A 26149-nucleotide genomic window follows, 5' to 3' on the forward strand; every position below is an offset into this window, starting at 1 on the left:
AGGATAAGCGGTTGACGATGGATGGATGGATGGATAAAATTCACATAGTTGGGTTTCCTTTTTTGAACAGATTTGATGTCTAGGTGTCTGGTTTGGTGTCTAGGTCTAGATGTGTAGGGAGTCATATTAATGTTAAGTGGATACAAAATATAAAGCATCACCAGAAACACAATCAGATGTGAATTATACCCGCTTTCTCCCTCTGTTTTTCTGTTTTTCTAAGCTGCATCACACTGTAGCTGCAGTAATAAAGATTGTGTCATGGCCCGGGAGAAAAGCCTATTACTCTCTGCTGTGCATTAGTGAAATATACAATAAATTTGAAGAAAAGGTACCAAAGCTAAATCTAATTTCTACAAAGGGTGTTACACTTCTGCATTGTGTATTTGTAGTCCCAGTAGGTTCTAAAATTAACTGAGTAAATCCAATAGTGCAGAAGGGAGCTCCCTGGATCAGTTAGAGTTCAAGATTACTTTTAACAGATTTCAACAACACCTGGGCATGAATACAACACCAGAGTTAAGGTATTTGACGTAACAGAATTATGAGGCTTCATATATTTAACAGCAACTGTATGCGTGAAGACATGGATGTCAGTGGCCATTTTATTCATTTTACAGTCACTTTACATACAAATTTTGCAACTGTGTGGACTCCTGCTGTCTTTGGTGAATATGAACATCCACATCTTGCGGTTTTACCACAATTTTATTTAACAAACCTAAATCAGTTCATTATTTGATTCAATATGGGATGAAAAGTACAATTATAAACCACAGTGGACATTTTTTATGGAATGCCTCCCTAGGCAACATTACATTCTGAAGGTGAGCATTCCACAAAATCTTGCAGACATCACTGATTCAACAAATAATGTCACCAGTGTTGCTTTTCTGTTCTTGTCCTCTGCTGACTGCTCTGACCACAGCGGCTTTACTGAAGCATGACATTACAGTCTGTTGGCTAACCACTCTCCCTGACTCATAACAGCTCTGACATTGTTCACTGTTTTCCAGACGTCTTTCTCATTTTAACACTTTTTTTTTTACATGTCTTGAAGTAGGCAGGTGATGTGCATTTAGAATTTATTTTTCCCCTCTCTCTTTCAATTGCACAAACATGGTTGCCAGAAAGAACTAAGCAATTACCTCTATTACTGTATTTGATGTTACTGGATTAAACATGCTATGAAAGCTTACGTAGACTCAGCTTCTTCCAAAAAATCTCAGAGGATGTGACCTTCTAGTTCACAAAAAGGGGGACTACATTGTCAGCCACTTGCGGGTAATTTTTATAGGTAATTTTTATAGACTGCTTTTACTGTGAAAATGAACATGAACATTTAACACGTTTTACGGGACATGCTGTACAATTGAAACCTTAACAAATATGATATTTTAGTTGAGTATTAAGGGGACTATATGTAAGTTTTTGATTTTAATGAATCAAATTGTCATTGCCATATTGTCAGTGGGCTCAAAACTCACTCAGAAATGAAGCACACGCCTGTTTTCTCAGCCCTTTGTGCGCTCCCGAGCCGCTCTCAGACTACAGCGACAACACGGCAGCTAATGACACGCAGCCCACTAACACCATAAAACAACCGTTTTCCAGCTCTGTCTGTTCTCCCTGTTTGTCTATAGCTGCTGTCACTTTTTTCGAGAGGATTGTGCCGGTAAGCGGCTTGCTGTGTTGAATGAAGTAACGTTACGGAGCCGGTGTAGACCTGCCTCTGAGACGGGAACGTTGAAATAACAGAGCCTGAACATGTCTGAGTGAAAAGCCACAGCCTGTCTGCTGGTGTTTCTGCGTTTATTGCAGGATTTCTGTATGACAGTGGTTGTGTTTTGGATTATGCTCGCTTATGACACGCGTACGAGCACACGCCTGTTTGCAATCTTAGAACCGCACCGCTAGTGGCCGCTGGAAACTACATAATGCCCCTTTAAAAAGGTTTAACAGTGGATGTCTTTGATATAAGTGCACACATCAAGTTTAAAATTCGTTGTTTTCGATTTAGAGGGAAATTATGTAAATGTATGCATGCAGTGTTCAAACACATAGTGTAGATGTGAGGATGTACCAGACAACACTTATTTTACTGATGAACTAGCTGGAATCCAAGAATTTATTTTTTTGTTTAACCTGGTCCAACTGCTTAATAACTTGTGCTAATCAAAATATCTATGGTGTGGATATTTGTTTTGTGTCAGTCCAAGCTAGCATTCCACTGTCATATTATGGGTATGGGTATGTAATAGATCAGTGTGAGGCACATGAATGAAAAGGACACGCAACAGACGAAACAGACAGTGAACAGTATAAGGAACAAAGAACAGGGCAAATTTCATGCTGGATAGGGCAGGGCAGGGCAGGGCAGGACAAAATGAAATGGGGTAGGGCACAACCCTACTTACTATGATTAATTTTTATTATAGAAATATTAGCTGATAAGACTACCCTGTTAACTAAATGACCAAAACCAATTAACATGCAGTCAACTGGGGACTTAAAGTAGGATCGCTAGGTCAGTTGCCTGCACTGCCCAATTACTCAAGCCTCGGAGGTATAGATGGGCAACTGACTGTCTCAAGTCAGTGCAGACTTTGAATTTTGTGGGCATGAGTTGGACTGGAAACACGCGGATGACACGCAACATAGGTTCCCAGCTGCATTCACCTCTGGTATTGTTTCCTCCAAATGGTGTGCTGATGTAAATTAGTTGATTCAATAGAGAACTATAAAGCAATGGTTATTAATGAATACAATATCTAAATGCTATGACAACAAATGAATAGTGAATCATTTTTGAGTTGTGTTCCTTTAACTTGAATTTGGACTTGACATTCAGTGATCTGAGAATTCACTACAGTTTAGCAACTACACCCTTCTTCCTTTTGACAAGACATTTACAGTGTGTTCATTTAACTCCACCTGATCATCAGCCATATCAACACCTCCACCTGATCCTGTCACAGCTGTTGAACCTGCTGCTCCGTCCTCTCAAATTCAATCAAACTTGCAATGCAAATGTCTGCTACACAATTTTCTTATTAAATCTGGACCTCTGTCTGTCTGTAAATCTAGCTCTTTGTTGATTTCTCAACCTATATCAATATTAAGTGTATGTGAAAGCCTCATCATTTGTTTTGGAACCAAAAATCATCTATGAGTAATAGAGACTTTAGTGTTCTTTGTTTTGTCTGTGGCAGACTACAAACTTCAACTAAATCTATAAGCAGATATTAAAAAAATAATCACAAAGACCCCTCTCTCTCTCACTCTCTCTCTCTGCCACTAGCACCTCATGAAAAAACAGGACAGATACTTTTGATTGTGGAGAACTAAGAGTAAATAGGTGCATTTAAAAGAGCTAATCAATAGAGGGGAAACAGGACATCACATTGGAGCCAGTGATCAAATTCCCCCATGCTATGAAGTCAAACTTGTGCAAGTTTCTGTTGCTTTTTTCTCCTCAGATGATAAACTGGGCTGAGGACAAACAGAACAGAGAGTGAATCAATACCTCCATTTACAACATGAAAATTACCTGTGAAGAGAGAGGGAGAGGAAAAACAAACCGATAATCGTCCTACTGTCATTCCCCTTGTGCAAGGGGAAATCGATCACTGGTTGAATTTCATTCAGTGTGCACCTTAGAAATCACAATCATAGATCACAATAGGTACATCCCAGTATTGGAGCATGATGGTAAACATGCAAGCAACAACAGCACACACACAATGAATCTCTTTCTCTTTTGTTGCTTTTGTCTCTTTTTTTTGATTTCAAAAAACAAACCAAACCAAGAAACACCTGCCCTTCCTTTTCTTTGTGAAGTGGTCATAAAAAAGATGTTAGGATTAGGATTAGGATTTTAAATACTAAAATAAAACATTTATTAAAAACATTAACACAAAAATCCAGGTGAAAGTTGGATGTTAGTTACATCTGTCAGTTTGTGTTTTAATCATGTTCTAGTGTATAGTATGCAGTTCATTTGTATTTTCTCTACTTTTTTCTATTACTGGAAGATATTGGTGTAGATTGTGGTGATCAGCATGTTCTTGCAGCAGAAACACACAACATCTTTTGAGTGCACTTGGACATAACACACAAAGGAAAATTGTTTTAAACCAAAACCAAGGGTTTTTGCTTTATTTTTTTGTTTTATAATATTGGCATATAGTATAGTAAAAATGAATAAGAGGGATTATGTGTTTTTCAGGATTGTGTGAGTGTTTGTGAACAACCGGAAATATGAATGTGTAAATCAAAACAAAAAATCTAATCAGACACATTTTTGTATGTAATTATGGGCTTTAGTTTTTTAACACAATTAATTCACTTTAACAAAAGCGCACAGTGTCTGCCATTAATTATCTTTAATGAATCTCTTACATTGTATTAACTCTTTAAGGCTATATCTTTTTTTCTGCATGGCCAGAACCTGCAAATTCTATGATCTATCCCGTATGGATAGTAGTCTTTGTCCTCACAATGTTGACAAAAGGAAATGAAGTAGCACTACTTATCTATTAACGGAAGGCTAGAAGGTACACATCAAAATATGGAGCCACAGATGTCTGGAAGATGCAAACAACACGGTCTGTCTGTTCTGAAGCAAAATTCAGGTTTACATCACAGCGCAGTCTCAGTCATGACTGCTGTTTGAGCCACAGCATGCAAAATAGTACTCATTAATATCAAAACAAGCTCACTACTATTTATGAAAGATCTTTTGACAGCAACCGTGAGGGAACTACTCACACTGCAAGACAGCCAACCAGTTAATCAGATATCATCAAACTACAAGTCGTACCACAATCGATCTATTGGTAATTAGTCGGGGGCAACCAATTAAGGTTTAAAATCAGGCTTAATCTGCACAGTGTATGCCCAACTTTAAGTGTTTCACATTAAAATATTGATTTATTACTGTGCTGTACTTCTACCCAATGTTTATATTCAGCTAATTCTAATTCTGATAATTCACTGCTTAACCACAAGATTCTCTTGCTTCATGATAGTGTGTGTGATAGTGTGTGTGTGTGTGAGACAGTGAGGAAGTAAAGATCTCATCTCACTGTGGCCCTCTGCCCCATGACTCAGAGACATCCAGTGTCAAGACTTTGCCTTTAGGGCCGATGTCATCTGCAGAACCAGGGGAATGGATGTGGCATGCCAGCATCACACACCTCCCACTCACCATGCTTTACTGCTACCTCATCTTAGCTTCCCGACGGATAACGACCACGCTTCTCTCTGGTACACATATATGAGTACATGCGTACATGCCTACACACACAGAAAGTGACGGAGAGAAAGGAAGACAGTGTGTAGCAGAAAGCCCTCAAAATGTGTGCTGTTTCAAAAAACACAAAGTAAAAGAGGATCACAGCAAGTGAAATGTAAGAACATTTAAAGGCACTAATAAAAAACTGATAAATATTCAAGTTCAAGTTAAACTTTATCATCATTTATCCATATACAAGTTCAACAAAGAGGTATGCCTCGCTGGGGCCAAAGTCCAAAAAAGACAACAAAGTGAGAAAAACAGCAAAGTCCCACAGTGTACGTAAAAAAAAGAAAAAAGAGGACTACACATATAATTATGAAATAAAAATATAGTAGTCAGAGTAAAATAGTTACACACTATGTTTAAAAAGGCACCACCTTTTGTAACATAGTTATAAATTGCTTCAGAGAATACAAATATAGCCACAGTTCAAAACAGCAATTTATGTAAAAAACATGGCAAGCATGAGTAAAATTACAGAGAGCACCTCTGCTGTTTCTGCACATTACACATTACAGTACATTCTTGCTACTGTTATTTAGAAACATTCAAAAGAAGGTGAAAATGCACCGTCAGGAATATATTTTATAAGCCAGAGTTCATAGTAAGCTATGACAAAAGTCTGTCCTAGCTCCATCTGCCAATAATGCTTGTAGTGCAGTGTGAAATATATATGCATTTGATTTCATTATCCTACAGAAATGACCCTTCACAAGCCCACTTTTAATTTATCCAAATGAAGTTATTATAACTTTTGAGAACAAAATCACACCTCTTTCATCTCCCTAATCCAACCACCTGTGCATATATATGGGAGCCCATCTAATCCCTTTTTCTCCCGTTTGTCTCATTTCTCACAACCATTTGTTTAGACTAAGATACACACTTAAGTTATAGTATATACTCATCGCTAACCTCAACATGGAGAATGACTTCAATCTCAGCCCCACGGACTGTGATCTGTACGACGATCAATCCGTGGTCTGAATTTCCTTTGTCCATAACTAAATCCACTCACCATTTCTGCACTTCTAGACGCCTGATTGGCTGGACCGTCAACACGCAACAAGCAGCCTCAACAGGCCAACTCGCAGCCCCCTGATTAGGCTCCTTACCATTCCACAACCATCTTTGACTGGACAGTCACCCACCTCCAGTGTGCTCTCAAGGAAAGGCAAATCCCATTTCAGCAGATTGTCAACAAAACCAGGCTATTCCATCTCTACACAGTCACTTCCAAGACTCCACACACTCCTCTAGCCAGCCACTCGCTTTAGCATTCTCAACCCAGCACCACATGCATGCGACAAGCTGATGGCATCACAATACCGGCCACTACAGCAGCACAGCAAACTGCTTCAGTCCTTGCAGAGGGCCAAGTCGTATCACTTCATGTGCCTGCTCCCTCTGTGTCTGTTTTTTCTTGTATGTTTTCCTATTTTCTTTCATTCTTGTCCAAGCAGGCCGCACACACTACCCTTGCACAAACATCCCTCCATACCGACATCCTTTCTTATCCCCCCTTCTTCAGCTGCAGCCAACATGGCTCCTTCGGATCTGTCTGCTCCAGCAGCTCCTTCTTCTCTTTCTCTCACAGCAACCATCACTAACGCTGCCGTATATTTTACCACAGCCACAACAAGCCAAACCCTCCCAATTACTTCTGCTACATCCCCCTGATTGTTCTGTTCCTACAGCGCCCCCCACCCCCGGTCTTCCTGCTCTACCCATCATTAATTCGACAACCACCAGCAATTTTATTTTGGCCTCCGCTGTTCCCCCTGTCCACCCACTTTTAGCCATACAACATTTCCCCGTCTCACCTTCCCTTAGGCAACAAATTCTATCAGGTAATTACCTCGACCTTGCACTTATCTTACAGACATCCATTAGCACTACCACCAGCTAGGGAGCTCTCAACATCCCATGGCGTGACCCAGCTCAGACACCCCTTACGTTCACGTTCCAGAGAACTCACAGCTGTAGAATTCGCCTTCACTTTTTCTGTATTGTGACACCAGACGTTTAGTCTTCCCCAACTGCAAGGCTGAGTTGGACGACTACCCTTTCCCTCATCTTGGATTTCGCTTTGTGGTTCAGTGGCACTGGTTTCTTCACTTACCACGTCCCTTTCACATCGGCAGGCTGCCTTCAGCAGTTCAACCAGTGCACCAACTTGTGTACCCTCAACTCAGAGCTCTACTGCGGCATGGCTGTGGCATGTTCTTCCCTGGCTTGCAACTTGTCCAAGCCAGCCACTGAATGGGTCATCACTGCTCCTTTACCCCATCCTTTTGCCACACCCACAAATAACCCCTCCGTCTTTCCAAGACTTAGTCCTGCCATCCCACCGCACATTATTCCAAAATCACCTACCCCACTACCAGCCAGCAGGTTGCCATCAGATTCCTTGATTCCTTGGGGTGTAGACAATAGTGGGGGCCTGTCCTTTTACCGAGGTGGCAGAATGGTTTGCAATAACTTCAACGATTTAGGTTACAACGTCTCAAGTTGTTGTTTCCTCCACACCTGTTCTTTTTTGGCACCGCCCATACCAGGCCCAGTTGCTCCCATTACCCTACCAACCATGGTGTCTGACTACGCAGACACACCGCCCGTTTGTAGATTTCCTCATACATGTTTTCACTTTTGGATTACATTCAGGCATCGAGGTTATCCCAGATTCATCATCGACTTGCCATTACCTCCAGTCTGCCTTGCTGAGCTTGATACAGTGGACAGGAACCTAGCTTAACAAGTTGATGACGGCTCATATCACATCTGCCTCACATTCGGGTTCAAGAGCAACCCCAAGATATTCAATTCACTTTCCGAACCACTCTACTGGATTCTTCTCAACATCCACAAACTTCCACACGTCATTTATCTTCTGGACGACTTGCTCACTGTCATGCCACCATCCTCACCTCCATCGTATGGTCTTTCACCCTAAAGTCTGCCTTTCTCCAGCTTGGCGTTCCCCTTTCCCCAAATAAAACAGAAGCACTTACTACATATGTCAAATTACTCGGCATCACCCTAGATACACTTTCCTTTCAAGCCTCCCTCCCAACACCATTGTATTTTTTTGTACACTTCAAACTACCTTCTTGCCTACCGATGTACCAAGTTTCAGCTTCTCTTTTTACTTGTACACCTGAATTTCTCCATCCGCATCAAACATATTCCTCTCCCACTTACTGTCCCTGCCGCAGTTCTGCCTTCAATCATTACGTCATCCTGGACGATGCTTGTCAAATTAACACGGGTAGGGTGTCCACATGTTCCTGGACGCTCTGGCCACCACACCCAACCCCCTTCATCTCTCCCTTCTCAAACCTTTCATCTCCCCCCTCTCGAACCCTTCATTCCTCCCCTCTCAAAACTCTCCTTCCTATTCTTCCTGAACCTTCTGCTATTATAATAAACTACCTTTTATACCTCGCAACTGCTGTGGTCTTATGGTGCGCCAAATCTAGCAACACCGCACTGACCATAGTGAGTTAAAGTAAGTCTGAGCAGGACCATGTTTGTAGCCCATGCTGCCATGTTGTGTATGAATAGTGTAGTTGTTTAAAGTTATTTAGAATGTATGTGGCTGCATTATCATATAATTATAAGCTGCCATGCAAGCTGGCAATCAAAGCTTGGCCATCAATCTATCTATCTTTTCTTTCCACCGTTTTCTTTGTCCTGTTTCACAAACTGTGAGCGTCTCCTCTAAACAAACGATGGTGTTTGCTGGACAAACACAGTTGCTCTCACACTCAGCCTTTTTGTGGCCCTGTCTTCTGTTTTGTGTTTAACAAGGCAAGTTTGAGATATCCATTCCCCGCTGCGCTCGGGAAGCTGGGCTGAGGAAATGGTTCACAGAGGCTGAGGACGATAAGATGAAACACGGGCTGGCAAAAAAAGATGACAATGAAGATAGCATGTGGTGAGACGATGAATAATTACATACAAAGAGATGTCAGAGCTTTGACAAAACTGGTTTGGTTGCTTGTGCCTGTCGTGGCCATGAGTGATGTTATGAGTTTATTAACAAGGGTATTTTGTATATAAAATATATTATGCTGTTATTATTGTTACTGTTTTTTTTTCCTCAACTGCACAGTTGTAAAACACTCAAATTTGACTGGGCATTTAATGCAATTAATTAATTAATTATTATGATTATATTTAAGTCTTTATAGAGTTATAAATCAAACAGCAGCAATAATAACAGCTGCACTCAGCAATATATTAATTAATAATATATTTGTGAGTTTAAAGTTTTTCTCACTCGCTTTGGTGCATTTCTCGAATCACCCCTAACATTTGTAAAACAGTAAGTGCATTTCTCGAAACATATCGTACAAACAGCACAACACAGTGGATTACCTGCAAGAGCCCGTAACTTGCTCAAAGCCCTTAGTCTATCTCTCAAAAGCAAATCTTTATGTCATGATAGTCAAAATGTTTAGTCATGTTATCAATATAACAGTGTACTCTGTTTTCTTATATAAACTATGGCTAAGGTTTTGATGACAATGATTGAAAATGCACAAGGCTGCACTTCTATATGTGATATCAATTTCAACAATATAAAGTTATACATTGCGAGTATATACATCTACTGGTGTATATTATATATATTGCACTATTCACTGCTCACTGTGTATTGTTACTGTTCACTGTGTATGGTATTGTGTGTATGGGGTGAATGGTTTGAGGGCTGTGTTTCTACTTTAGGATGTTGTGATTTGTTGTTGTCTTATTTTGTTTATGCACCATGGTCTGTACGAAACAACATTTCATTCAGCTGTATTCTTGAATGTGAAAAATGACAATAAAGTTTGACTTTATTTACAGCTTTTCTCAGTCGCTTTGGTGCATTTCTCAGATCAGAATTGAAATTCTCAAAACTTACTGTTCGACCTCCACATCATCTCGTCACTTGTGCACATCATAAAAGCACTTTCTCATTGTTTTGAACAAATTGCAAATGACTTGACACACTGATGCAAATGATTGTACAATTGAATGAATGTACAATTGTCTGCTGTTTAGTACATTATCATTTGCTTCTTATGGACCATAAACAAAGTAAGAATAGACAACCACAACATCACAATACAACACTCAGACCATTCACCCACAATACCATAAATAGCAGTAAACAGTAACAATACACAATGAGCTGTATATCTATAGATATATAGATATATATGTAAAACAAATGTTGTTTTGCCCTGAGAATGGGATAATACATTTTCTCATGATCACGAGATAACAAACCATAGCTGAATACAGGGGCTGGCAGGTGCGTTTCTTTAGGATAATTTCAAAGTAATTACCAGTGTCACTGGTTAGCTCAGTTGGTAGTGCACAGGGTTCAGTTTGATTAGTTTGATTCCTGTTCTTGTTGACTTTCTTTTTCTTCTTTGGTGTGTTATTTATTATCCTCTTCAGCAAAATTGTTATGAAGAGATTGAGGGGAATCCAATCACACATTTCCCGACGGCTATTTCAAAGGTTCCGAAAGCCGTCAGTAAATGTGTAATGTTACATGGATTCCCCTGAATGAGAAGGAATTTCCTCTGCCTGGGAATGATGGGGAAATGAAAAGTCCATAGGTTGATGGATGATGTGTCCAGCACGTGCTTTACATTAATGTGAGCATATATATGTGTATGTATATATATATATATATATATATACACATATATATGTATGTATGTATACATATGTATACATATGTTGCCATGGTTACTCTCCATAGAGCGCCTGCCGTTTACTCACGGAGCTCTTGTCTCCTATTTACCTGAGGAGAGAGCAAGAGCGGGGCCAAGCGACTACGTTGTGATTTTAAGAACGTTCCTAAGACCGATGTCTTCCCCAATACTAATCAGCATGCTGTGTGTAGATATCCACTTCGCTATGGAATTTGATCACTTGTCTTGCTTTTGTCTATCTACTTCACACGCTGCATCCAGCATAGTCTGCCGAAGCCTCCCTCCACTGCTTGTTTGGGTGGGTGATTTGTATGCTGATCAACATCCCAACCCTCCTGTGACCCATGGTTTGTATTCAGAGCTCATGAGCTACTCTCTTTCAAAATAATAATATATAATAATAAAAACTGCGTTAAATTGCGATTAAATAATTGTCGGCGTTAATTAATTAATGCATTAACGCGATAATAATATGCCCAGCCCTAATATATATATTTGAAAAATTGATTACTGTTGTACAGTAACTGCTGCAAAGCCAAACTGACTACAGCTGCTTTCCTCCACAAAGAAGCATGCTACAAACCTTTGCACACTACAGGCAGTGAGTGTTTTCAATTTTTTCTTTTTTGCTTAAATCTCCTCAGAAGACCATATGGATCTTTCTTCACAGACATACATTCTACTGAGTGGTGCAATTGATTTCATCAAGAAGAGGTGAGGTGGAGCTTTGTGCAGACCCAAAACAGACAATGTTGTAGAACAATGTCAGGCTGTAGTACATAGTGTGAGCGGCACACCCATGAATACTATCCTGCCTATTTGCCTTTGCTGTCTGTTTGATTGTTTATCCTACGCTCAGCCCGTCCTTCCATTTACTACAGGTTTTCATCTACTATTGTCTAACAATCCACCAGTTCAAAGATATTGTGATTTATTAAATGTAAGTAGACTTGCATAAATATAACCTCTGTAGCAAGCAGTGAACTTCCCATTCCTGCGCAGTTCATATTTCACCCACTTACATCCCCAAATACGCCTTTTCCACCTGGAGTTCCCTATCGAGCTGACTTCAAATGTCAAACAAGGTAAACTCTCCTTTGGAAATGAGTAAAACTTCCTTGGCACTGACAGTAAAGAAAGCTTTCTGAAACCGAGGGAAGCTAAATGTCATGATGAATAAATAAATGTAATAAATAAAGCCTGACTGTCTTCATCAGTCCATCAATCTCCGGTTCCTTTGATTTGCATTGAACAGCTCTTGTCAAAACAATAATCCTTTTATGTTTGCAGTGCCATATGCAGCTTGTCATATTACCATCTAATATTGCTTTGTTCACTTTGTTTGTTCATGTCTTATGCAAATTAAGTTTAAAGGCAATAAGTAAATCTAAATAAATGTAATGAAAAAAAATCCAGTCCAGAAATGTTCATGTGTGGCAAATCAATTAATTACAGAGAACTTTCTTTAATCATCAGCATAGTTCAATTATCAGACTTATGTTAACTTTGCATTTTATGTGCAATTTTCTCACTTTGTCTTATGCTAATTGCCATGCATCTAATTTGTTATTCCAATTTTTTTTCATCCCTTGTGAACGATCTTTGAACGCTGTCTTTGCTTTTATTCACAGACTGGAGTGCAGTATTTCCCCTTCTGATCAAAAAGCATTAAAATTTAATTCATATTTATGCTTCGTCCATTACCTCATTCTGCTAGTAGTGCTGGACAGTGGACATAGTGAGGGCTAAAACAAATTAGCTTTACAGTCTCCTGTAACTCATCTGAGTTTCCAGCATGCCAGGTATCAGCTTAAGCGATCCTGTTTGGTGCAATACACTGAAATTTGAATTACAATTACGCTTGCTTGCACTTACGTCTCAATTTATATTGTCATATTCCGCCAAACTGCCGCCCCCGCTGTTGTACTTAGACTATCTGAAGACTTTTAAAGCCCTAAATGGAGAGGGATGGGAGAGTTGATCATGTTTATTAAGTCTGCTTGGCTTCATGTGCAGAATTGTGCTCTGCAGCAGCCTACAGGAATGGTGTGGCGTGAAGCTGAGTAGATGTGAAATGTGGGCACAAGCTGTGGGCGAGATCCACTTCCTCTGTCTCCATAGAGATGACAGGGAGACAGGAAGGCCTTCTGCACGCTAGGCCGTCACTAATTCAAGATGGCAGCCACAGTCAGAGGAGCTGGCATCTAATGATAATGTGTCTGAGGAGGTCATTGCTGGTGACGACAGAGCAAAACATCTGTTTGTAGCAACTATGTGAAATACCTTGTATGATTTTCTGCTTGACAGAACTTTGCCCGCTGCCATCTGCCCATAATGTAACATTTATCAGTGACATAAATTGGGAAAAAATGGACCATCTGCTTATGAGAGAAGGTCATTTGCCTTTATTTGTTCTTTATGACAATAATGTCTCACTGCATTAGTCTACTGAAACTGTCTTCACCAGTGCCAGTCTATTAAAGCAGTCTTTGTTGGCAAATCTGTGACAATTGGGAAAACTCCATCTGCTGAGGATGTTCGTGTAATATGATTGAAAGCTCCTGAACGAATGGACCTCGTGTGATTTTCTCACGATCTTTGTTTACATTTTAATAAAGGCAAAATCTTGTGGTCATGAAAATAATGACTGTATATCTAAGTGGCAAAAGAGGAAGTAGATTATTGTTAAGTGCTCTGTACTTAAAACTACTTGTCAGATAGTCTAACAGTGTCGGAGGTGAGAGAAGTAGACAGGTCTCAAATTTGTCTCTCATCAGCTCTTTTTTTATGTATTACATATCAACTAGTGACATTTTATTGTGTGTAAAATGAGGGCAACCCCATGGACGCGTTTGTGAAGAGACTGTCCTTTATCCACATGCTGTACATGTTATTGCGTCTGAGTAGATGGTTAAGTGTTCAAACCGGAGATGTGGTCAACCAGCCAACCTCAACTGAGTATTTCCATGGGTATTTGTGCTGATTTGAGAGGTTTTTCCATGCTGAAGCCATTTTCCCCTGAGAGTTTGTCGAGTCTTGAATGAGAGCTGCAGTTGAATTTGAGTGTGGTCAAGAACAGTGGTCTGAGGTTTATGTTGAGACCACTTCAGAGCTCACATACTCACCTGTGTGATGTCCGTAACATATAGTGTCACTGAGACTTACCAATACAACTGACCAAAAGTTAATATTGAAAACTGAAATCACATTTTTGTCATCCCATTTCACAAGTACAAAAGCTATTTGGGGAAATATCACAAATCTTCATTTTCTATTGAGCTGGTTGGAGGGGTGAGTCGATGTCAATGTGTTTGATTGACGGCAGCTGCAGGCTGACCTCCAGCAGTGGAACGAGAGAAAGTAAACAAACTTGTGCTGTAGCCTACATGTCATGGGCAGACAGTGTGTTGTGAGTAGTGGTATTGATGAGTAAGGACCACACCAGCATCTTAACAGACTGAAGTGATATTTGACATGCTGCACTTGACCAGCTAATTTGCTATCTAGCATGCAAACTGAAGAATGTTTGTTTGGCTGCTCATTCAACATAGTTAGGTGCAGGACAACACGTGTGTTTATGTTAGCAGGTTGGATAAGAAGGAGTCTTTAGCAGGGAAAGCTAATGCGGGTTGTCAGTGACTCTTGTTTTGTGTGGCAGGCTACTGTCCTATCATAAAACGGTCAGGTTATTGAGTTATTAAAATATGGTTAAAAATAAATGTTGGCTAAAAGGAAAGAAGCTTTTTGCCTGCATCATGAAACCAAAACAACAATGTAAAATATAAAATATTCCTCTTGTTATCTAATTTACAGAGCATATAACAAACAATCATGTAATTTAATTTCAGTAAGAGTTTAAGAAACAAACCTGGGTCCAGATGATGGATGAAGTGTATCATTGGTAGCATAAAACATATGCTATAAAAACTCTTTGTGTACAATCTGAAAATGTTTGATACCCCAGTATCACAAAACAACTCTGTTGCAGACAATATACTCCACTACCTCAAATGCATCCGACCTGGGGACACCAAGACAGTAACACAAAGAATGCACCAATGTCAAATGTGATTGTCTTATTCAGCATATGTGTCATTGTTAGGACAGTTATATGGGGCGTTTCACGACGCACTGACAAGCAATCTATTTCCGATGTAAGAACTTGTTTGTCTAATTTTAACAAACAATACTTTATCATCTTTATACAAACAGTGCAAGTCTAACGTACTTTAGACGGATCGCATTCAATAAGGTTATGCAGTATTACATTTATGAACACCAGTGTTTTTCAGATCTATCAATATCATGCAGTTACTGACTAGAACTGGAACTAATTCAGGAAATGTGAGAGCAAGATTTAATCACACGTTGACTCAGAGGCAAAGTGCAACGTTCAGAGTCAGACACCCTGTAGTGAACCTGGCTCGTCATGGACCTGTGTTCTATGATAGGCTTTTTACTTTTATAAATGGGCTTTTCCACTCTGACTGTTCTCCCTGAGCTCTACTCGTCTTTGTCTTCTGACATCAAAAGGCTACAGTTTCGTCAATAAGACAAGACCGGTCAGTGTATGAATTGCTTTGATCTCTATGTGATTCCAGTAGGGAATAAAACATGGTCCTCACTCTGCCTATCACCATGTCAGAGAAGTGTATATTTATGTGCTTGACCTTAATAGCTGTAATTGGCTAACCTCCATTTAGCTCTCTTCCAGCATTCTGTCAATAAGTCAAGAGTGAAAAGATAACGGTTTGACTGTTCTCGTCCAAAGAGGCCCACGACCGGGAAACGAGGAATGGAAACACGCGGTGAGTGACAGATCTTTTACAAATCCTTTTAGTCAAAAAGGCCTTTAACATGACTCAACAGAGTGCGTGACGGGCTCAGTCAATACTCGGCCAACATCATTCACCTCTAACTGGTGGAGCCCTGTTTTGTGATGCCATTCTTGCTACCAGAACAAATACGGAGGCACACAAGAGGGAAGAGATCAAGGGAGGCAAGAGGACGGGAAAGGAGGAGAATGGAGAAGAGAAGTACAGAAGAAAGTAGGATAGAGAATCGGCTGAAGGTTTTTTTTTTGTGAATTCATAAATGTCCCTCCATTAATCCAATAAAAAGGAGAAAAATAGAACAGACAATCACTGATATAATCAACACCTCATTTTTATCTCAATTCAAATCAAGGCTGAGGGTCACTAATTCCCTTTCATTTTAAGATAAAATAGTTTAATTAACTTGCACTCTTTACTTGACTTTTTGATTAACTTTGCATAGGCCTATAATAGAAACACCTCTATTGATGTCGCATTTGGACTTCAATCAGAAGGGCCAAGCTACATTAATGATGATTTATTAAAATAGGTTTACCTATGCTAAACAGATGTCAAGTTAGCTTATGTTGACAGTTTGTTGACAGACATCTGCAGCTCACTGACTTCATATCATTTGAAAATTAAAATAAAACCTACAAAAGCCCATTGCTAGATATTTTCATTCTCATGACATTGGGTAAAACAGATATGGTACAGTGGGACAATATTTTGAGACGTTGTATTTTATAATCCAAAATGCAAAGCTGTAGTACACCACTTAATTAAGAACAAATCTCCCTGTCTAAATCGTTCATCAAAATGTGGGGAAGGTGAAGAAAATATTTATTTTTTCTCACTGTGGTATCTCTTTGTGGCCTAGTCAGAACTATGCTGAATCAAGTGGTTAAAACATCCCAAGCATATTTGGCGAGAGAGCATGATAAAAGAACTCTCACTGAAGAGCTTTCATAAAGTCAGTGTGATCGTCTGACAAAATGAGGCATTGCTCATGGTGAGACCTTTGAATTCCCGAGTGCATCTGTAGAAATATAAGGTTCACAGTCATTTGAATTCCATTACTGCCGCATGCTGTGACCAGCGCTTGTTGAAAATATTGTTAAGGAAAATTGGAAATGCAATTTAATGTCAGGACCTAGAATCACAGATGTGCTCCTCCATGTTGATGAGCAACGGGAACTGCAAGAGAGAGACGGAGACAGAAGGAGTGTGTCCCACAAGAACAACCTTTTCTGTTTTTCTCTCTGTCTTTGTCTTTGTCTTTTATTCCTGTGCTCTCTCTCTCTTTCTCTTAAATGCACACTCTCCTTTGCTCCATGGAGAAGAATGAAAGAGCAAAGCACAGAGAGGAGGCCACACAGCGACATTTTTATCTGTGTTGTGCTGACTCCGCAGAACTCTCCCTCTGAGAAGCTGATGAGGAGGAATGGCCTTGTGGAGGAACCAACCGGGTGCATCCATAGCTGTCATCATCATCTGAATCCAGGACTGCTGAATCTGCAGCTTTGGCCCCCTACATGGATAGGAAATGACCTGTCTGTGCTCGCCTGACACCCTCTCCGTCTACAGCAAAACCGCTCATCCTCCGTCCACAACAACACAACCTAGCTCAACCCTGTCAGCACGGGTCGATGAGTTCTTTTTTAATGTAAAATCTGATGTCGGACCTGCCTTCAACCTGTGACTTCATCTTTCATCCATGCCTGAGCTTGTGACAGAGCCCATTTTCCTAAAAGAGGGAGGAACACATGTTCTTAGAAGTGGAAAAATAGCCAGTAAAAAAAACAAATAACACATCATAAGACTTCAAGATGGACAGAACCAGAGGAATATTTTGCTCTAAGGTCTGTGTTCTGAGTCTTTTTCTAAGATGGATATTCATGTTTCATTCATTTGAATCCAGAAAGTCAAAAAGGCAGTTTGTTCAAAAACCAGAAATATTTTGTGGGCATTCACACCTTAAAAGATAGAAAAGGAACATTCTGCCAATGATAATGTGCATCCACTCCGTGCTGTTGGTCTGTGCAGTCCAGTAAAACTATAAGAACTTGGGACACCACTCATACTGGTGGATAAATTGGCATTCTCCTTGTCAGACACTCTGCCATACAGTGCCACGCATGGTTTCCTTTTGACTTTCTCAATGGCAAAACCTCTAACCAGCTTAGTGATTAAGCCTTTCACCTGGCTGTTAGCCTAAGCTCTTTAGTCCGCCTAATGATCCAAAACACAACTGCCTACCTGACGTGATCACAGTTGGCATTGCAAGAGCTGTCACAATTTATAGCTACCAAACAATGGCTTCCTTCATGTGCTTGGGAAAGCTGTTCATCAGCATTCCCATTTTATCTCCATCTCTATACTATTAGCCACTATGTTATCCACATTAGCATTTCGTTTCATATCAGCAAATTATATGTATGATATCTCCACATAGAAACAGTATAGTATTAAAAAAGATGTGACACCTTCTGAGCTAGTGTTGCTAGCATTAGTCCAATTGCTGCATCATAAAGTGATCCAGTTTTAGAAAGTATGGTGGGCAGAGTGCAGCGTAGATATGACTTGTCATGGTGCTGGCTGCTATGTCGCCAGCTGACATTGATTGTGTGCTGTGGTGCTTAATTTTGTGCTTTGAATAACAGTGTTGGGCAGTATCGCATTACTCAGTAATGCATTACTATAATAACATTACTTTTCCCAGTAACTAGTAGTGTAACTAATCACTTTTCTAAAACAGTATTATTATTATTACAGCGACTAATCCAAGTAACATTGCGTTCCTCGTTACTGAACGCACCATCCTTGACGTGAGTGTGCGACTGTGCTGCAGCTCAGCAGCACCGGACTTTGTTTTTCATGTCTGCTGATGGCCAAAAATGAAAGGACAAGGGAGAGCATTCTTTCTAAAGCTGTAAGTAGCTACTGCCATTATTGTGTCACAGTCTAAGATGCAAAGAACATTGTCGTCTGTTATAAACTAAGCAAAAAGCTTTCAACCACAAACATTTCTACATCTGATTTATTGAAGCATCTGCTCACAGCAACGTGAAATTTACAGAAAGAAACTCTGGCATTGATGCTTGGACTCTTCGGGAGGGAGTGGCGTGAACGTAACGTTTTGTAAAAACGTTTTTTTTATTTCAGCCGGTCGTGTTAAGAAACGTTGGGCTATATTTTTTGTAAAAAACACACTCCTTGCTGCTGTTATCAATATGAATTAGTCAGGAGACTGCTTTGTTTGGGGGGCGTAAGTGAAGTGTTTCCCATGATTTATTTGTGGCGGCCCACAAATAAATCATGTATCGGATAATTATCAATGCTGACCGCCACATATCGATTGTCATTTTTTTTTAATCGTATTTGATTGACGCATCAGGAGCTGTATTATGGAGCATATAGGCCTATTCATGCAGCATCTCCTCTCGCTTGCTCTTGAACACCGCTGCACAAACCAAGTTTTGGATACCCAGGTTCTAGGGCTTTATATCTTGGTTTGGCTCTAAATCTGACTATGACACACATAGCTCAAGCATACACTTACTGTATTATCTGCTTTTTAAAATACTTTATTTTCTTTGTCTGGTCTTGTACACGTATCTGCAGATGTTTGCTTTTGATCCATGGTGCTCTGATAAACCCAGTTGGACTGAGCCTGTGGAAGCATTAGTTTCCATCTGCTGTGGACCGCCAAACTGGCTGCTACCTCATATCTGTGGGGAAGCACAAGGTGGAAAAGACAGGTGGCTGCATACTCACCTTTATGGATGTGTGCGTGTGTATTTGTGTGTGTGTGTGATGTGCATTCAGATATGTGCAAATGTATTGATTTCTGTGAATGTGTGTGTTTCTGTGCCAGCTCTTTGCTGGGTGATGATATAACAGCTTATTCTGTAAAAAATGAAAAGTGTTGAACTAAAGTGCAGACTCTTGGGAAGGTTAAACTAGTTCAGACACCAAAGAACGTGCTCATGAGGGAAGTGTGTAGACGTTCTTGCTTGACCTATATCCTACACATTTTGTTCTTTCTAAACCACAGATAAAAAGCTACACATTTAAGCACATTCAGTCAGCTCTCCCCTGACTGAAAAATGCAGATAACGAAAAGTCAATGAGAGGTCTCACAAATGTACAATGTACATATGTATTGACAGCAGCAAAATAAAAATCTATGATTTGTGAATCCTTTGATTTAAGTTTGAGTACCCAATCCATATTTATGTATAGCTGTCATTACTACCTCCCATCAGTATTTTCTAAAGAACTGTAAATCAAATCCTGTCATGTTGGAGCTCTTTGACAGAATGCTAAGCAAGTAAAAGACTTAACATTTCATTGAACTGTGATTTAATGGTTGCATATAGGAAACATAGTCAGCGGTGTGCAATTTTTAAGCTTATCAGTGGGCAATATCACTGTTATTGTGCTTAATTTTGCTTTGAATGCATAAAGTAAGTTTAAAAATGACTTCAACAAATATACAATAAAATAACTTTAGATTTGCTGTTGTTTATAATCAGTATTCAGTGGCCAATCAGTACAGCATGTGTTCGAAAAATTATTACATAGTCATCGAGGCATTTTAAGGGGTATTAATTAACATCAATTCTCCAACTAAAAAAACAATATAATATAATATATAATATAAAATGAATACTTCACCACAACTATGTTGTTAACTATCGCGACTGGCAGTGCTTGTAGAAGCAGTAGCTGGTAGCTTCTTCAAACTTCGCTACGCTTTTTTAAAATGTTTTTTCTGGCTTTCTTTGCAGAAACACATATCACCTATGACCGAAATAAAGGGATGTCCCCGACTAAGGATTTACATAGTCGAATCAGAATCCTCAAGTCCTGGCTATAGTGGACTGATAATTGAATCATGTGTGTTTTTGTGCACGGCAATTGTGCAGACTTTTGTGTGCATGCTGTGCTGCCGACAACTGCATGCACGTCGCAGTTCCTTGCGGGTCTATTTCAAGTAGCTGGCTTTTAAAAAACGATATAATATTCTTTGTGTGGTTAATCAACGGTGATAAATTATACGAAAGTCCCGCGAGGTGCGGACAACTCGGCACAACACAGGTGAAGCTGGGGCTCCGTCTCTTCAGCAAGTGTTCCTATTCTGCACCTACACACATACATGCTACGCCTACACATGCTCACTGACAACCCAGGGTTAGGATTACTATTTTGGATTTAACTTTAAAAACATTTATTGATTTTTGTTGTTTTTTTTACATGTTTAGTTACAGCATTAAACATTGAAATGTATATTATAATAGGCAGTATATTAATTTATTGTCAGAAATGTAAATCAGATGTTGAGCACCTCCATATCGCCAACATGGCATGATCCTTGTTTCACTGCGAGGCTTCAACTGTGAGATTGACAGTCGAATGAGACTCCGCCCATCAAAGCATCGAATCTTCGACTATTCGTGGTCAGCCCTATAGAAATACAGTCACTGGAAAAGGAAGAAGGGCCATGATCTAACAGCCAGGGTGGTCCGTGCACTGAGCTGCCAGCGCAAGACTCTGGCAAGATGAGCGGAAGTGGACTCTGTGTTTACATCGATGATTCTTGGTGCACAGTCAGGATGGACACTGTTTCCCAAATGTCAGACTTTTTAATGTGAAGATGACAAGCATATTATCATTTTGTTGCTGCTGTTTACATTCTCCCTAGACTCAAATTCAAAGAATGCCCTGCGGAATGTTCTGGGTGCAGATGTGTCTGATTGGTTTCTGTATAGAAATACCTGTACGTTGGAAGACCTAACCATTGCAAAACTGTAAAAAAGTTTAACAGCATCAAGCACAGCATATGGGCAGTAGTATCACATATGACCATGGGCAATTCAACAAGGAACAGGTGGTTTGCCCTCCTAAGATGCAAGGTGAAGTCTTCACAACTGCTGCAGTCGACAATATACAATAACTATAGCTCAGCTACCCCAAAACAATTCATCCATGGCACAGGTATCTCACTCCTTCAACACCCTGCCTTTGCAAATCAAGGAGTTGACCACAACATTGTGATTGTTGGAGGTTCTTCAGGCCAAAAGACAGTTGGCCATTTGCCAAGCTGCTATACAGAAATTCCATCGGTTGTCAGTAGCACCACAAAGGCACCTGAACCTCCTAGCACTGTGGCATCTCTGAGCAGGGAGTATTCTGACCAGAACATACTGTACTGTGTACTGTTTAGAAAATGTGGGGAAGATTCTTGCGCTTCTATCTGATGATGAAAAAATCATGAATCAAGAATGTGGAGTGCCACGAACGTCACTAGCCAGCTGGAAGAAAAGTCATCTGTCCAAGTGCCTTACTCCCCATGTTTCACAAAAGTACCCAACAATGCTAATTTCTTTAGCTGCAGCAAAAATGTTGATCAACATTTCATGACTAAGAAGAGACAATGTAATAGTAACATGGTAATAAAAACTATGACGAAATACATGTTTTGATTTCATTGATCAGATGAGACAGGACTAGAATGTTATCAGACATTCAAAAAATGTATGATATTTTAGTCAAAATATAAGCAATGCACCCCGGTCATTGTTGTAGCAGATTCCCAGAATGCCAGGTGATGCTGTCCCAAACCAAGAGTCAGTTAAGGACAACAACATGATGGCTAAACGCTTAACGGGGTTGGTTTGATGCCCAAATTGGTGCATCCCTATCAGATCACCTGAAAGGTGGAGCTGGGGTCACGGTGTGTTATATGTTTGCAGAGGAAGCAGCAGTTGCTCAGTTAATCTATCCGTCCATCTTCAACCGCTTATCCTTAGTGTGGAGATATTGTCTCTCTACCTAGTCCTGGGTCTCCCCTACTCTTCCCTGAGGCCTCCTCCTAAGCTGAATGTGCCTGGATGCCCAGGGGGATGACTTGGTTATTATTGATTGATGATTTCTCACCCTATCTCTATGGGAGAAGCCAGCCACCCTCCTGAGAAAACCCATTTCAGCTCTCACCTCTTGTACCCGCGAACTAGTTCTTTCAGGCATGACCAAGCCTTCTTGTCCATAGGTGAGGTTAGGAAAGAAAAGTGACCAGTAGATGGCTCACAACAGTGCAGTAAAGCGACTGCAATACCTCCCTGCTGCTCTGATTCTCCCCTCACTCGGGTACAAGACCCTTAAACTCCCTTACTCGAGGTAAGGACTCATTCCCTACCCTACTATGTGCTCATATTATGCTCATTTTTAGGTTCATAATTTTATTCAGGGGTGGTACCAGAATTGCTTTACATGGTTTAATTTTTTTTTAAAACACCATATTTTTGTCATACTGCACATTGCTGCAGCACGTCTTTTCACCCTGTGTATTGACCACTCCGTTTTAGCTACGGAGTGACACATCTCACTTCAAGCTGGTCGTTGGAGTTGTGCATGCACAGTACCTAGGACTACTAGCCAATCAGAAGCAGAGTGGGGTGGGTCCTGACAAGTCGGTAACCAGGGCTTTGTTTCAGCCTAGAGTGTTAAATTATTCATTTGTAATAAATAGATCTTTCATACCTAACATTTTAGCTGTGCACTCTCAACATCACTGTAACAACTTTATGTCCATTGACTGCTAGGAAGGGTGGGGGTGAGGGGAGCCAGCGGGAGGACGTCTGCTCACTCTGTGTGCTGCAGCTCAATGTGTTTCTCCACCACTTTTGTTTAGGGTGTGCCTGAATGGCCACTAGGCAAGCATTATGACGTGTGTTACAAAGTGATGCACGTAGGTTACAGAAGTAAAGGCTAGACTACAATCGAGCTGTTTTCTGGCAGTTCAGGAGCAGTGTTTTCTGTGGAAGACACTGCTCTTCTACCTACCTTCCTTTGGGATGGGCTTTGGGCTTACTGACTTTGCAAACCTATTAAATGCACTATATATATATATATATATATATATATATATATATATATATATATATATATATATATATATATATATATATTTTGTCTCTCTGTATATATCTTGTCTCTTTGCTTTTTTTGTTTTTGTTTTTTTTGTTTGTTGTTGTTGTTGTTTTTCTCCACCCCAAGCCCCCCTCCCTGTTCTCGTGCAAGTGTTGTCCTGTCTCTGTGCCCCCCATGCCCATGTCTGCCGCCCTGTCCGGCCCGGTGACAAATCAATACATATTTAAATAAATGATATATATATATATATATAGTATCTTTACTGTTCCTTGGACTGCACTCTTCTGGATAGAGACCTCTGATGTTTTACCTGGTATCTGCTGTGGCCACTCTCCCAGTTTGGGTGTCACAGCCCCCAGTGCTCCGATCACCACTGACACCACTGTTGCTCTTACTTTCCACATCTTTTCTAGCTCCTCTTTCAGCCCTTGGTATTTCTCAAGCTTCTCGTGTTCCTTCTTCTTGATGTTGCTCTTGCTTGGGATTGCCACATCTGTCACTGCAGCTTCTTCTGCTGTTTGTCGATCAACAGGATGTCTTGTTGGTTAGCCATAACCAGTTTGTCAGTCTGGATCTTGAGGTCCCACAGGATCTTAGCTCGGTCATTCTCAACTACCTTAGGAGGTATCTTCCATTTTGACCTTGGGACTTCCAGCCCATGCACATGGCAGATGTTCCTGTACACTATGCCAGCTACCTGGTTATGGCGTTCCTGACTTCCTGCCTTCAGGATATATATATATATATTAGGGGTGGGGGAAAAAAAATCGATACAGCATAGTATCGTGATATTTGCCATGGTAATACTGTATCGATACACGGACACCAAGTATCAGTATTTTAGTATATAAATTGCAGATGGGAGTTTTTACTTTTTGGTACTAGAATAATAAAATCTATTGCTTTTTCAGTCCACTAGAAAACTTAACAGGACCATATAGAGGACTGAAAAAGTGATATGGACAAACTGAGAAATGTATCTTCATAGATAAACAGATGTTGACAAAGTTTGACTTTAGGGACCTAATTGGAAGTTGGAAAAAGGTAATAATTTGCAATATATCTCAATATATTTAAAATCACAATAAAATCGAATCACAACATAAATATCGTGATAATATCGTATCGTGGGGCCTCTGGTGATACCCACCCCTAATATATATATATGTTGAGGATTTGCACATCTCTCTTGCTGGAGGCTCCATTCTTTGTATCTGCTGCAGATACAAATTTCTTCAAAGCCACTTTTGTCAAAGATTGAAATGGCGCTCTGAGACGAGTGCTTTGACGATAACTGTGTAGAAAATGAAATCTGAAAAACTTTGAGCTTAACTTTGAGCTTACTTACACACCAGCTCATTTCGCCGTCGTGCTCTGCCGCTCTCTCTCGTTTGATTGGCCAGGCGTGCGGGACGTGCGGGAGGCTGCTAGGCGTCGGGTGTCGCCTTGTTTGTGCAGTGTTGGGGTCCTCACTTGTGCATTGATGTTGATGATTGCTTGGCATTTTGGTGGTTTGGTTGTTCCTTCAGCGGCGGTGGGGTGCCGGGCGCGGGAGGAGCACTGGTCTCTGTTGCACCTTTTGCGTTCCGTCGGCATTGCGTTGTCAATTGGCATTTGGATGGTAGGGTCAGGGTCTTCCACATTCGCGACACGGTGCATCTAGGAGTTTATATTCTGTAACAGGCTAATGCACACACACACACACTCACAGACACGCACACAGACACACACAGTCGCACATATAGACACACACACATACAGACACATACAGTAGACACACACACAAACAAATTTAGGTTGTCCCTGGTTGTCACAGGTAGAATTATTCTTGGTGCTTTTCTTTAAGTTACATATTTAAATTAATTGTTATTATTCCAGCTCTTAGGGCTGTGCTGTTTTGTTTGACTGTTTCTCATTTTCATTTCTCCCTCAGTTGTTTTCTTATGTCAGCTGTTTATTGCCGCTGTTTGACTGGTTGTCTCTTTGCTTTTTTTTTGTTTGTTTGTTTGTTGTTGTTGTTTTTCTCCACCCCAAGCCCCTCTCCCTATTCTCTTGCAGGTGTTGTCCTTTCTCTGTTTTGTCTGTTTGTGCGGTGTTTGTGCCCCCCATGCCCATGTCTGCCGCCCTGTCCGCCCGCTGACAAATCAATACATATTTAAATAAATAATAAAACAGACGGAGTATATTTATACTCTCTTGTTAAAGTAAAATCTGTCTGGCACGGAACATGGAAGTCACTTTCGGAACTGACAGATGCATTACTGATGCTGGCAAAAAAAAATTTGATAGAAGCAGCACCTCCACCATGGTGGACCTTGCAATACATGAATGAACTTCTCTACACAGAAAAAAAACCTTCCTACCCAAGCTGCTCTGGTGGAGCACGT

At 40.4% G+C, this 26149-nt stretch overlaps 1 long non-coding RNA gene across 2 annotated transcripts; it reads left to right on the forward strand.

The window, feature by feature from the left end:
• Positions 1 to 11331: 11331 nt before the first annotated feature.
• On the forward strand, positions 11332 to 16045 carry LOC123981342. Of its 2 annotated transcripts, none has more exons than XR_006827737.1 (4): positions 11332 to 11360; positions 11658 to 11727; positions 15728 to 15821; positions 15972 to 16045. It is a non-coding gene; the product is annotated as an uncharacterized LOC123981342 (long non-coding RNA). The 2 variants fall into 2 exon arrangements; XR_006827738.1 differs by having other exon boundaries at positions 11349 to 11360; positions 15717 to 15821.
• The last annotated feature ends 10104 nt before the right edge of the window (positions 16046 to 26149 follow it).

The sequence above is a fragment of the Micropterus dolomieu genome, linkage group LG13, assembly GCF_021292245.1.
Source record: "Micropterus dolomieu isolate WLL.071019.BEF.003 ecotype Adirondacks linkage group LG13, ASM2129224v1, whole genome shotgun sequence".
Lineage (NCBI taxonomy): Eukaryota > Metazoa > Chordata > Actinopteri > Centrarchiformes > Centrarchidae > Micropterus > Micropterus dolomieu.